The sequence below is a fragment of the Alexandromys fortis genome, unplaced genomic scaffold (genome assembly GCF_014885135.2).
Source record: "Alexandromys fortis isolate MF-2015 unplaced genomic scaffold, M_Fortis_MF-2015_v1.1 scaffold_30, whole genome shotgun sequence".
In the NCBI taxonomy this organism is placed as follows: Eukaryota; Metazoa; Chordata; class Mammalia; order Rodentia; family Cricetidae; genus Alexandromys; species Alexandromys fortis.
In genome coordinates this window covers 3,635,105-3,649,471 of record NW_026067922.1, presented here as the reverse complement: position 1 = coordinate 3,649,471, position 14,367 = coordinate 3,635,105, and the positions used below count along the sequence as shown (strand labels likewise).

Below are 14,367 nucleotides of genomic sequence, written 5' to 3'. Positions count from 1 at the left end.
TATGAAAGAAAGAAAAGAAATAGACTTCAAAATGAAATATAGTAAGATACATTGGCATTGTATAGAGGACCCTCTCAACCATAAGATCCCCGGAGAATTGTATGGTACCCACTGTCTTGCAACCTCAGCATCCGGTGCAGGAGTTAGCACATCTGAGTTGCTCAGTTACTACTTGGTCACAGAATCTTTCCTCCACTTCAGGGGGCCTTTGGTAACCTGGAGACGCTGAGAATTACATAGATGAACTTGGCAGCTTATGCACGGAAGTCAGTGCGGGTCGATCAGGTTCCAGGGGAAGTGGTAGAGGTAATGGAGGCTTTCCCATGTGCAGTGGAAGGGTCTGGGACAGCAGGTTTTCTTCCAAGGAGCACAAAGCAGAGGCTGCAGCGGCCTGGTCCCAGGCTGACGACACATTGCCTCCTAATAAGAGTGAGGCTGCCAGGGCACAAAGTTACAGAGGCAACACTGGCCAGCTCCACCTGGATGGCACAGGCATCAAAGAAAAGGGTGGCGGTAACTTGCCCAGGTGAAATGGGTACTGGTGAAGATGCTGACCAGTCTGAAGAAATCCAGAAATATATGCTACAGAGATTGAGTTACTAGTCCGTGTGAGCGAGGCGCGGATGTACGCAGCTCAGGACGTAGAGGGTTACATCTGCACACTGAGAGAGCAAGCCTCTGCTTCTTTGCAGCCAGGAAAGTCCTCAATCACAGAGAAAGGCAATGAAGAAGGCAGGAGGCTTGGTCATTTGACCACCGTGTCTGTGAGTGTCAGAGCCCAGGGCTCCACTTCTACTGGGGAGTTCACCAAACCCACAGCAATCGAGCTTGCTAATCCCTTTAAGACAGGGCTGACTTGTTTGTCTGGCTTCATTAGACTACAGGAGTGGACAGACTGAAGAAAAGCCCTTTATACATGGTTCTTGTTTTACCTTTCTGGTCAAGGCGAATTGAAAAAATGAACACACACACACACACCCTTCACCAGGAGTAAAGCATGAGGTGGGCACAAAGCAAATCCCTCCAAGCTCACTGTGACCACAATTTCAGCTTTTTTTTTTTCTTTCAGAAAACTGCCCTTGAACTGAAAACGGCAATGGTTGACCTTGATGAGGTGTGGGGGTGGGGGTGGGGGTGGGGGTGGGGGGGACGTGTTTTGGAGAAGGCTAGTCACCAGCGAGATTCTTGGCTGTTTCTGGTTTACTTTCAATTTGTTTGTTTGTTTGTTTGTTTCTGTGGTTTTTTTTTTCTAAGTGACTTTGAGATAGAATGCCAAATCAATCAGCTGTGCCAGATTCCAAATTCTAAGGGCCAGATTTGGAGTCTCTGCCCTCATGAGGTGGTGTGGTTAACTGCCGAGGGCAGTTACTCGGTCACTCCCAGCTTTTGGAAGCACCACATGTGATTTCAGGCTTCAGCTGGCAACAGGTGTCTGGGAAGGCTGTCTTAGCTGGGGTCTGACTCATCCTCTTCAAATCACACTGTGATTGGTCAGGCGTCTCCTTCACTAGGCCAAGGGTCAAAATGCTATTTGAGTTTAAAGAGGCAGAACTGGAACTGGATAGATACGAGGTTTTCTCTCAGACGTGGTGATGGAGACCACCCAATTCTGGTGGCCCAGAGGCAGAGGCCAGCTTGAGGCCACCAAGAATGGGTTCAGGCCCTAGTGAAACAATGTGGGTAGCTCCCTCATCCTAAGGGCAGACATGTTAGGATCTACCCATGAGATTTGGTTCAGATTCTATCTGGACTTTGGCCCTCTGGTAAGTAGGATGACTTCTGCTGTCTGTTGCAAGTCTGGTGACCTGTTCAAATGTGTGTAGACGGTGAAGAATACGAGGTTTTGTTATTACACTGAATGTGACAGGTGGGCTCCGGCCTTGTGGCCAGGGGCTGCTGTGAGCTCCTACAGGGGAGGCCCACTGCTTTTTCTAGACAGTGTAAGGCTTTCAGAAGTAAAGCACATCTTGGTGTAGCTCATCCTGATGGCGTTCTTCTGCTCCGATGGAAGAGGAAGGCCGACAGATACCTCCCCTCACCCATTTCCCAACGTGAAGGCTCTTGTCTCTCCTAACTCGCATCCTCTGCCGGTTCGTCTACACGCATGTGTTGAACACACTACACCAGGGCTGTGTTCAGGAGGACAGCAGGGATTCCTACCAACCTCCTCCATGCCTGGAATCTGTAGCAGATTCTCCTGAATGTCTGGGTCTTAAACAGAATAAGGCCTATTATACTAAGAATCTTGTATGATTGTTTTTCTTGGAAATAAACGTAATATTTAGAGGACAAGACTCTCTCTGTAGGTAGTAGTTGCTTCCCTGGCCTTTGAGAGCCTTGGAGGGGCAACTTTCTGCTGTTTCGGAACTTGGGACAACTATCAATCAATTCCTGTGGCAACCTTCTCTTGACCTTTCAAGACTTCAGTGAGTTGGCCCAGTTTCTGTGGCCAACTGTGCAATACGACAGCTGGGTAAGCAAAAAAAAGGCTTCTGGTTCTGGGGGTCTAAGATAAAGAGGTACATTTGATGAAGGTTTCCTAGATGGAAAAGGGCACGGGACATCACATGACAAGAGAAAGGAGAACATGTGTGTACGTGTGTGTGTGTCTGTGTGTGTATGCCTTTGAGTTTTTCTCTCACAAAGCCACAGGTAAGTCAGTCATTATTCTAATAACATTATCTAATCCTATTGACCAGTCAGAGACCCCTAAGCATCATAGTAGGTGTAAGTTCCTACCTTATTAATACCTGACAATGACTATTAAATTTAAAAACATTAACCCTTGAGAAGGATGGAAGGAAGATGCTCTAGTCATGTGGCTGTAAGTACCATGAAGGGTGTGACTTAGTTCATGGCTGCATCCAGTGACGTTTGAATGTTTCTTTTGAAATAGAAGAGCTTTAGTTGTTGTCTGCCTTTTCCTCCTCTTTTCTTCTCCCCACCCCCTTTCTCCTTCACAGGTTAGAAGTTGTGCTTATGATTAACCTGTCCTCAAACTGTGAAGGCAAACTCTGCTGGGAATACTTACACTTACCCCACCCCTGCAGACAGGGCTGGCTTCCTAGGCATGTGACCAGAGGGCCGCTCACTTAGTTTACTCAATGCTGACGCTGCCTTCATGATGTGGGAAGGCACATTTGTCATAGTTTTTGGTCTGTTTGCTTTTTTTTTTTTTTAAACAAAGTGTGTGTTTTCACATTGCATGGAGTCAGGAAACTTTCTCTTGTTCTATTTACTGAAGGGGACTCTGTAATCCACAGCATGGAGGAATCTTTGGTCCCACTTGGCAAACTGATTTGCTACGTGGGGCAGTGGGTGCATCTCAAGGACTCCTGGGCCTGTCTCGGAATTCATGACATTGTCACCTCTTTCCTGCCTGGCCCTAATCTGCATTTGCCACCCAACTTGAAGTGACCTTGGGAAGTGGAGAGAAACCAGCCAGCAAATTCAGTTCTCATGCCCTTGTTCTGCTGCGTTGCCAGCCCAGGGGAGGTGGGGGCTCTTTCTGTCAGAAATAGACTTGGTAGACAATGGCCTCACTAATGGTTCTCATAGGAGCCTGCTGTCTTGACCCCTTGAGGAATTTAGGGGATTACCCTGGCTTGAAGAACTGAGTGACACCTTTGCAGCTTCGTTTACTGATGGCAATCAATTTCTACCTCTTTGGAGCCAACCCTGAGTATTTTCTTATATTAATGTGAGTTTGTTGCCAAGGTGGGAATGACTTTTCTGTCCTTAGGACTTGAGGACCTTGATCTTGGTGGGCTGGGAACCTCTTAAAGTGTACTAAGTTCTGGGTTGTCTCAGAGAGACAAGAGTTTGCGTCCCAGTGGGAGCCCTGGTGCTGGAGTCTGGAATGGGAATGTCTTTCTGTATGTGTGCAGTCTGTGGCTTTTGAACTACCTATGACCCAACACATGCATGTCACTGAGGTTGGACACCCCTGAGCAAATACATCTGTTCTGTGCCTGGTGTGATGGGATGGCCCCTGGTAGAGTCTCAGTCCTGAGGAAAGCCACCCAATGGGACCACCGGTTGGGGGCTGGGCTCAAGGAAAGGATCCTTATGAGCTACATGCTCTGTCCTGTCTTGATGGCCATTGTTTCTTGCTTCTCCACAGTGGAGCTTAGGTGAATTCTTTACATCAAGAATTATTTGAGCCCGACAATGGTAGTGCATGCCTTTAGTCCCAACACTTGGGAGGCAGAGAATCACTGAGTTTGAGGCCAGCTGGTGAGTTCCAGGATATTTGAAAAGCTGTGTCTGTGGGTTTCCTGGTGTACTTCAGGAGGTCAGGGAATGGTCATGCACAGGTCATTCTTTGCTGAACTCTTTCTTCTGAGAGAGATCTGTTCTCTCTCAGAGGATAAGAGTATATCAGATTTTTAAAGGTGGCCTGGAATAATTCTTAGTCTTTTGCTGTGAGACAGTGGTTTTACCCTGTAAAGATTTGTTTCTTATACCGGTTTAATAAATGCTGATTGGACAGTAGCCAGGCAGGAAGTATAGGCAGGGCAACGAGAATTCTGGGAAGAGGGAAGTTTCAGTCTGCAGTCGTCACCCAGACAGAGAGGAAGCCAGACACAGAGCAAGCAAGATGTGACTGCCTCACCGAAAAAGGTACCAAGCATGTGGCTAACACAGACAAGAATAATGGGCTAATATAAGTTATAAGAGTTAATAAGAAACCTGAGCTACTAGGCCAATTAGTTTATAATTAATGTAGACCTCTGTGTGTCTACTTGGGACTAAATGGATGTGGGACTTGGTAGGACAGAAACCCCAGTCAACAGTCTTTACAAATGCTTCTTGGAAAACTAAAAGTGAGTAATCAAGTCATGATTTTTTTCCTCTGTATGATACAATCGGTTTTATTTTTAACATGTTACCACAAGTGGCAGAGACGCCCAAAGTCATTCAGTCTGAGCTTCCTATTTAACAGATAGAAAATTGAGGCTATAGAGAACGGGTGGCTGCCTGGGATCACAGGGAGCCATGGGAACAAAATTAATAAGTTCTGCCGCTTTCTTTCTGCACCCTGCTCTCTCCAACACAAAGGCCTTAAGACATTCTAGTTATTAGCTAATTCATGAGAGTCAAGGCTCTGAGGAGTGAGTGGAACAGGGCTTGCCACGTGCTCAGAACATTAGATGTGGGATTGTGGTCGTTTTTACTCCATTTTACCAGCTCTTTACTGAATCTTATGCCAGGCTCTGAGTTCAGTGCTGTGAATAGCAAGTAGATATGATTTGTGTTCTCAAGAGCAGAGAGAGCGAGCGCGCGCGCCAAATAACAACCCCTCTGTTGTGCCTCCTAAGAGATCACTGGCTCCAGCATCAACACCTCCTGCTAGAACAGTGTTTGAGAGCTCTGGTCCTTGGGTTTTGAAAGTCTATAGAGCAATCCCTGCATCCCAGCAGGCAGGATGTCCTTCTCTGCTTTGTTTCAAACCAGAGCTCATGGCTGACAGCTGATTCAGTGGGACCTGAACATTCTGTCTTGCTGGCTCATAGAGGAATCTAAGCCAAGGTTAGACGCTAACATTTGTGTTCTCTTTGTGTGTGTCTGTCTGTCTAGCTAGCTCTCTGTGTGTGTCTGTCTGTGTGTGTCTCTCTGTCCCTCCATCTCTGTCTCTATTTCTCTCTCTCTCTCTCTCTCTCTCTCTCTCTCTCTCTCTTTCTCTTTCTCTGTCTCTCTCCCCCCTCTATCTCTGGAAACACTGAATACCAATTCCAAATTATATGGTCCATATTTATCAGATGAGGAAATCGATACCCAGAACAGTTTAACCACCTGGTTAAGTTGTGAATCCAGGTAACAAGTGAATTTTTCAAATCATTTAAACTTGTCGATTTAGGCGCCAGAGCACAGGAATAGGTTTCCCTAAGAAAGACTTCATCCGAAATGCTGCTGGTCCTATGACAAGATATCTTGGAAAGAAATCAAGTTGGCTGCGGTCTCACTTTGCCACAGACCTTCACTAAGTCACAGCGATTAATGGTTGCTTCCGAGTGACTGGAAGTCAAACCAGATTGTCCCAAATGCCAGTTGCTCCTGCTCCCTCTGACAAAAGGCTGAGCCCCTGTGGCTGAAGCGAAGCCAGGTGGCAGGCAGGCTTTTGCTGCACCAGTCCCAGCCCCAGGAACTCCCAGAAGCCACAGGAAGGATTCAGAGGCCATAGCCCTACCCCAAGATGTTTTGGGTTAAGCATGGAATTATTGTTCTCCCTTCAAAGCCCAGGATAAAAGCTGCTCATGAATGCCCTCAGTGCCCTGAAAGAGCATGCGCCTTTGATGCCTGTGACGACCCTCTCTGGCTGTATGAGTAGCTCAGCCCTTGCCTGGTTTCAGAACCCAGGCCTTCTGGAGTGGGTGAGACCTCAGAGTTCACTGATCCCACCTCTCCTAATGACCATGTATTTCTTGGTGTACTTCCACCCAGTCCTGTTCATAATTCTCCAAAAAAAAAAAGCTCTTCCCCCACTTTGAATAGGACTACACATTGTCAGAACATGCCCTGGGCCCTGTCTAGGGCTCCCAGCTCTGTCATCTGAGGCCTCAGCCTGTCCTCTGTTGACTTGGGCCCCTGGAGAAGTTTGAGTCTACTGTGAGATAGGCTTCAAACCAGCTCTCCATGTCAGTATCTGTCTATCTTCCCATGTGTGGTTCTGAAGCCCCCCACCCCCTGCCAGTTTACAGGAGCTCCCAAATGGACAAATTGGAGTGCAAAGGCAGCCCCCAAACTCCAGCTGCTCACTGCCAAAAGAGGGAAATGGGGTTCTTATCTCCCTGGCCTCATGAGAGTCTGGTCAACATTGAACTTGGAAACCATTAAATGTTTTGAGTTTGTTCTCAGTTGCCTTGGAAACGCATTATCTGAAAATCGTCTTCCTGCAGGCTCATGACTCGTGACCTACCACCCTAGAATGGGGCCTGATTTAATTCTCTTTGACTCCTGTCTCAACATAAACATCGTTGAGGTCAAGAATTTTCTAGATAATTTGGAAATGGCCACAGAGTACAAAGCAGCAGACTTCCTGCTGAGCTGGATTTTGGGGGAGTATGTCTGATGCCAAGAGAGCCTGGGTACATTACCTATATGAACAGTCAGTGACATAAACTGAGCAGCGGATATAAGCAGAGATCTGCAGGCGAGGAGGGTCCTCATCCAGTTATCAGGAGAAGCTCTACAGCTCGCCACCAGTCTTTAGTTTTGTGACTAGGTAAGAGGCAGAAGACCCTGGGGGCCAGCTGCAGCTGGGATAGCTTGTAGGGCAGAGCTGACCCTGAAGCTTCAGAGGTGACCTCTGGAGGACTGAGTGCTATTTCCCTGAATGGCTTCTTAATGAGCTCCTCCAGGCCCAGGGCCCTTCTCTGTCATACACTCAGATACACTTAATATTCAGTGGAGTGACCCAGCAGAGAGGAGTCTTATATTCCCCACCTAACTGGATGAGCAAACCCACCAGGGGTTATTCAGATCACAGTAAAAAGAGCTTGAGTACGTGGCCTGATCTAAAACATACAGGGGAGAATAATAGACACTTCTGCTAGGTCTTTGGAGATGAAGGGGTGGGCATTAGGGGGAGTGTGTGGCTCTGTAAGGGGTCCGACTATTTATCCCTTATGCACCAACAAGAATACAGTTCTAATATAAGAGGAATAACGGGCTGGGGAACTGGCGGGCTGTGTGCTGTTAAAAACATTGTTTATTTCCACTCAGTAAAAGTTGTGACTTTGGATGAATGTTTGTGCTTAACTTGTGTAAGTGTGTGTGTGTGTGTGTGTGTGTGTGTGTGTTTGTGTGTGCAGGGGTGTGTGTGTATGCACGCGCGCATGCTTATGCTCATATATGTTTAAGCCAATGGCTTGATTGGAGTGGAGTCTGGTTTTACCCTGCACTTGAATAGGATACCTAGAGAAGGACCAGACTTTAGTGTCCCAAATCCCAAGCCTAATTTCAATAATTCTACTAACCCCCTGTCCCTGCCCCTGCCCCTTAAGACCAATGGTGGTGTTGGATTTGACTCCCAACTATGAAACAACCTATGAAAGATTAGGAGAGGCTCCCTGCTGCCTAACTGGGTAGTGAACGGGAACAGGTAGCTCATTGTTGAGCCAGACCCCACCTCAGAAGATGACTTGGGGTTTCCCTACGGCACAGAGAGAGGTTTGTGTTTGAAGCAGCAGGCCTACAAGGCTGCCTTGAGGGGAATGTTGCATCTGAAGGTGAACTTTGTTCAGTTTTGTTCTGTGGGGGAGAAACAGGGCAAGGACCTGCCCCAGTTTGGGACTGTCATGACTCAGTCCCAGATTGGAGGTGTGCGAGGAGAATTTTTAAGTGTTTGTAGGAAAACCTCAAGAAAACAAGACAGGGGGTCTCCGTGACCTCGGTTTCTTCCAAATCACAGAATTATTCTCGGAATTTGCTTTCACATCTCTCCCAGTTATCGTGCATAGGAATAAGCTTACTTCAGATTACTCATTATAACTGGCTTTGTCTATTTGTTTATGTGACTGTATGGAAAAACCCATTTTTGCCACATATGACTTGCCTGCTACGTGCAGCTTGTCCTTGTGACCGGATGTTTGCTCAGGTGACTCCTCTTAACCCTGTGTGTATAAATTGTCTGATGCTCTGAATAAAGCTTGCTAGTTAGAGAAACTTTAGTGCGCCTCGTTTATAGGCTCCATTCTCCTAGGTCCCACCGCCTCTAGAGCAGAGTCCTGGTCTATCGTAGAGACAGCTGTCCTGACTTGGGCTCCACTATCTTTAGCCCAAGGCTACATGCAGTCAAAGTTGAACCTTCATGATTACTTTATGAGGTATGGTAGATAGTTTGTTTCTTAGGTGCAGTTCTTGGCCAGCCTCAGATGGGTCAAACATAAGCAGGGGCAAAGATAAAAGAATTCCAATCACTATTCCCTAATGAGCATGGCAAACTCTTAGAACTAGCTAGGGCTGGCACACAATAAATCCTGGCTGAATGAATAATGAGCCAACATCACTGCTGGAGAAAAGAGCCTGGAAACCCCCAGACTCTGAGCACACACATGTGTGAGTTTGAAAGTTGCAGGGGGAAGTTACCTGTCATTACTAAATGCGATGGAAAAGCATGAGTTTTGTCACTGAGGAAGACTCTAGTTCCAATGTGACCTTTGCATTTTGACTCAGATCTGTTCTACTTGCTAGTAAGCAGAGACCATTACACTGGGAATACTTTTCAAAATTCATATTGTAATGTTTTTAGTTTTTTTAAAAATGTGTTTACATGTGAATATAAGCATTTGACTTTGCAATTCTTTTTGGGTTTGTGGAAAGCAAGACAGTTTTGGCATATTCCCATTTTACAGCTAGGGATGTTGAGGCTGGATGTCCCCCCCAAATACACAAAGATGAGACAGAAATGACTAGAGATTTTATGTCTTTCTAGTGCCCCAAGCCAGGGGAACTTGAATCATCAAAGCGTGTAATTTTCCTTTTGTTCCACCCAATGAGAGGTGGCTCTCAATCTGGACTGCATGGAAATGCTATTATAAGCCAGATGCAGGCTCTGAATGGCTATGCAATTACCAGGACAAGGGTATAATTTGGGGAGTGCAGCCTGGGTGGGCTTTACTTATGATAAACTTGGCTATTATCAGACAAGATCATGTGTTTGAAGCAAGCGAAGGTGATTTGGGTTGCAAGCACTGTCTGGCCCAGGCAGGCTGTAGCCTTCATCTCTTGGAGGTGCTCAGTGGAGTTCAGTGTCTCCAGCCATTGCTGTGAATTCAGAAGAAAAAGTAAGAGAAATACACACAGGTACAGCGACCCTGGTAGTGGCCTTCTTAGCTCCAGCACCTCTGGACAGTGTTCCATCCCCTGTGTGAAGCCTGAGCTAAGCCTTCCCCCCTATTTGGAGTACCAGACCTGACAGGCCTGCTGTGTCCTGCGGATGGATGGCTACTTCATCTCTGGTGTTCACCAAGGCACGTCGGAGCCTTTTGGTTCAGTTTCCTCACCTGGAGACTTGGTGGGGGCAGTGAGAGCAGCTACTGGTCAATACGCTCCTGGGCTGGGCCGGACGCTGGTGTACAGTGAATGCCTACTCTCTGCCCCACGGTGATCTGATCTATTCTTCAAACCAGCATATGAGGAAGGCCGTCTTACTCATATGTAACAGAGGGAAATGTATGTACATGAAGGGATTTAATGACCCGTGAGAAGGAAAAGAGAGTGGCCCTGGACATTCCAAAGCAGCCTTCCGCCTTAGCTAGCCTGCGTTTGCTACCAGACCCTACTATCCTCAAAAAAGTAACTGAGAAGGTGGGGTGAAGCGAGGCCCACACCCTGAGTTTGACATAAACAAGGTTACTGTGCCATGTTCTTGCTCACAAAGCCAGACATCTACCATGCATGACTGCTACTGTCTACAGCTTTATCCTTGGAACAGGCTTTCCTTGTAGATACGATTTACGGAGCCACTCAACCACAGAATTGTCGGGGCTTGCTTACGGCATCCAGTCTAAGCAGACTGCTAAGATTTAGTGAAACCTAAATCTTGACCCAAGACTGTCTGGTACTCCCTCTTGCTGAGATACTCCTGGTATGTTCTTCGCAGCAGAGAGTAAGGAACTCAAATCAATCAGATATGTTCCTGGGGCACTCTGGGAAGGCCCCACAGTTGATCGGTGGGTTTAAACCTCAGAATCATCTTTCTCCAACCCCAGAGCCTGCGTTTTGGGAGTTCCTATCTAGGAGAGTGAAACATTCTCAGCACTGTAAAGAGTTCCAGTCCCTACTGTGTGCTCCTCTGAAGGGCAGGTTAAAGTTCTGATAGCCACTCCTGATGGCCCTGATGGCGTTATTGCACTCTGAACCTCCCATCCCAGCCAACAACCCTTTCTACTTGCTGACCATTTAAAAGAAGAGAAGATGATAGACTCCAACACCTCTCACTGTCCTGTGGTCACACCCCTGGACAAGCCAGTATGTTTGGTAGGTAATGCCCACAGCCTGTAAAGTGACTCTCATCATTTCTGTCGTTCTACCCTCTTGGCACACAAGGCTGCCATGTGCTCAATTGGCGAAGACAGTTAAAATGCCTTTCCCAGCATTGTTCTTTGTTCTTGATAATGTCTTTATACAGCGTCCTTTAGCCCAATAAGCTTGAGGTTAAAGAAGGCTGCTAGCTGCTCTGACAGACACGTGGGGGCCCAACAGTCTATGCCCCTGATGGTTTTGGACACAGACTCTGATCTAACGCCCATCTACAGGCATCCAGCACCAATGCCAGAGAAGCATTCTGCCTCTGCAGCTGCTAAGATAGCAACAATTACTATGGGCGCTCAGCATCAGTGCCACTTAGGAAAGATTGTGCTGTGCCAAGGACATTTTTATACTTATTTATTCCTCACTTTAAAAATGCTCTAAAGGACGGGGGATGTAGCGTAATTGGTAGAGTTCTTGCCTAGCGTGCACAAAACCCTGGCTTTGATCCCCCGGCATATATAACACTTGGCATAGCGTCGCACACTTCTAATCCTAGTTCTTGGGAAGTGGAGGCAGGAGGACCAGAAGTTCAAGGTCATCCGTTGCTACACAGAGAGTTAGAGGCCAGCCTGGGCTACAAGATACCCTGTCACCAGCCAACCAACAAACAAATAGTACTATAAGGCAAACAGTATTGTTATTATTTTATAAATGAAGGTCCAAGAAGCTTGATCCTAATCTGAGCTGACAGAGTTTATAGTTGACACACTACCCCCACCAAGGCCAGAAGGACTTCTTTGCCTGATCGCAGTAACTGCTACTGACAGACTCTCTAAGAACAGCGGCCTAAAGCTATGTCTTTCTCAAGAACAACATTCAGACATTTGATTAGGGCACATATATTGATCGCAGGAAAAACAAAGGACTAGTCCTTTCCCTAGCTGGGGACCATGCTGAAGGCACATCCCTGTTTTCCAGATCCCTATGGGGCCAGCTGGGCTTAGCGATGGTGCTCCCCCTGGCCAGCCTATCCACCCAGCCCCACCCCCTGCCGGACCCCAGGGGTCATCTTAGATCTCTTTAGGAATCTTCCTATACACTATCCTCTCTCATGGTCTTCCTTCTGGGGAACCCCACCTGCAACAAGGATGTTTTGCAAGATTAGCTTGGGGGAAATGAGCTTTGAACATTTTTGTCCACCTGCTTCTGCACAAAAGTGCAGTGTCTGGAGAGGTGCACGTTCTCAGCAGGAGGGACAGGCAATCATGTGTTCTTGGCCTCAGCCAGCACAGGCTGGAAGTAGTTCTGTGGCTTCCAGGATCATCTTACCTGTCCGAAAAATATTCATACTCACACACACACACACGAACACACACACACACACACACACACACATACACACACACTCAGGCTGAAGGACCTGACAGTCTGAGTTTATGTTTAAGGAGGTAAAGGACGTCAACACTCACAGTTTGACCTTCAAAAGAAATCATTCATGGTGCCTGAACTTGAGCAAACAAGCTGGGCGTTCTGATACCATTCCCTGAGTCTACCAAGTCATTGTCCATTTAGTTTTACTCTGTGCCAGTCCTTGTGCTAGCAGGCAGAAAGACAGAGATGAATGAAATCATTTCTGGTTTTGAGGCCCTTGACAAACCCATCAGAATAAAGTACACAATGATGGTCATTTGTAGTGACTCGTTGAAAATGTTCAGGAAGAAGAAAAAGAAGAAAGAAAACCAGCACACATATTTCCATGCTTAATTCAATGAAAATGATGACTAAGTGCATACAAAATATTGTCACCCAATGGACAATGGCTCAAGAGGTAAATGCTCGCTGCACAAACATGAGGACCTCACTCTGTCCTTGGCACCCATGTAGAACTCAGGTGCGGGTGGTGGCATGCACTTTGGGGAAAGCATAGGCAAGCAGACCCGCGGGCCTCAAGGGCCACGGGGTCTAGCCAAATCAGCGAACTTCCTAGTGAGACACGCTGTCTCCAAAATCAAGGCACACAGCTCTTGAGAGTCGATACTTAAGGTTGACCTCTGGCATTCCCATGAGCATACATACATGCACACCTGCATGTTACAGGCCCGCCTGCCTATGCCTCACACGTGGCAACACTGTCAACCAAAGTTATTGTGAAAAGAAACACGCTTTTCTACTGTGAGAAGAAACACGCTTGAGAGGTGAGCTGCTTTCTCGCCAGGGTTGCTAGTCCTTGCACACTCTCCTCCGAACACTGCAGCCTCGAAGCAGTCTTCCAATCTTCAGACCTGTGGTGAGGGCTCCTAAGGAAGGAGGAAGGATTAGGTGTCGTGTCCTGAAGCTGTCCTGCTGGATGAGGGACCTGCTTGCCCTCCTGATGTGATTTGTAGAGTAAGAGCTAAGAACAAGAAGCTTCCTTCAATTCTTTACCAGGGTTCCTCCAAAAACACCAAACAACTTTTATCCAGCTACTTGGGGGGGGGGGGCAGATGTAACATTTTTTCACTGGTAAGCATAAATTAAGCCAACTTCTTCTTTATACGGAAAGCAATACATCAAAAAGGAGGGAGGAAAAAAGAGCCTTTTGTGACCCATCTTGGTTCTCTGGGAGCAGCATAACCTGGCCTTGATCCCAAAAAAAGAGTAGGAAGCTATTTTTCATACTGAGTTCAGTTCGGTTTTTAGAAAGGCTGAATTATGGTCCACTTGCCTGTAAGTTTACCTCTCTCTCTCTCTCTCTCTCCCTCTCTCTCTCTCTCTCTCTGGCACATGTTTCCATAGGTGTTCACCTGTCTAGCTGGCTCTTATACTTTTAAGTCTAAAGCAGACTTTTGGTGTCAAGACTGAAATCCTGAGGGAACACCAGACCAGAAAAGAAGCTGACCCTTGGGAGAAATGTCCTTCCAAGAGGACACGGGGGTATCAGCAGTACTCCAATATGTTCGTGTGAAAAAAGAGACACAGCGATGCCCGGACTATTCTACGCCTTCCCAGTTGCATGCTACTAGCGGTGAGGCTGCATGTGTTGGGGGTGGGTAGGGCTCTGAATGGAATTGTTCCCGTCCTCTGCTGTTGCAACAAAACTCAGGTTGTGGCACATGTCTTTAATCCCAGCACTCGGGAGGAAGAGACAGGTGGATCTCTGTGAGTTCAAGGCCGGCCTGGTCTACAGAGTGAGTTTCGGGAGAGCCTGAGCTACACAGAGAAACCCTGTCTGTCTGTGGGAGGAAACAGCCCACCACAACAAAAGCCCACCTTGGAACACAACATCCCTACTGTGTGTGCCTGGAGGCTGGTTAACACTCCTTTCTGAGGAGGCTTTCTACATGAGTGTCTGGGTCCAACCCCAGACCCTATGGGTGTTCATTCTTTTCTGGTTCTTTTTTTTTTTTTTCT

At 47.1% G+C, this 14,367-nt stretch overlaps 1 long non-coding RNA gene across 2 annotated transcripts in view; it reads left to right on the top strand.

Annotated features, from left to right (window-relative positions):
- The first annotated feature begins 1,744 nt into the window (after positions 1–1,744).
- LOC126501325 (uncharacterized) overlaps positions 1,745–14,367 on the top strand; it is a 26,371-nt gene continuing 13,748 nt past the window's right edge. The window contains exons 1-2 of one of the 2 annotated variants that reach the window (XR_007591641.1): positions 1,745–1,763; positions 13,753–13,981. This is a non-coding gene — a long non-coding RNA (uncharacterized lncRNA). Of the gene's footprint in view, positions 1,764–3,234; positions 4,624–13,752; positions 13,982–14,367 lie in introns of those variants that run through there. The other variant, XR_007591640.1, reaches the window with a different exon arrangement.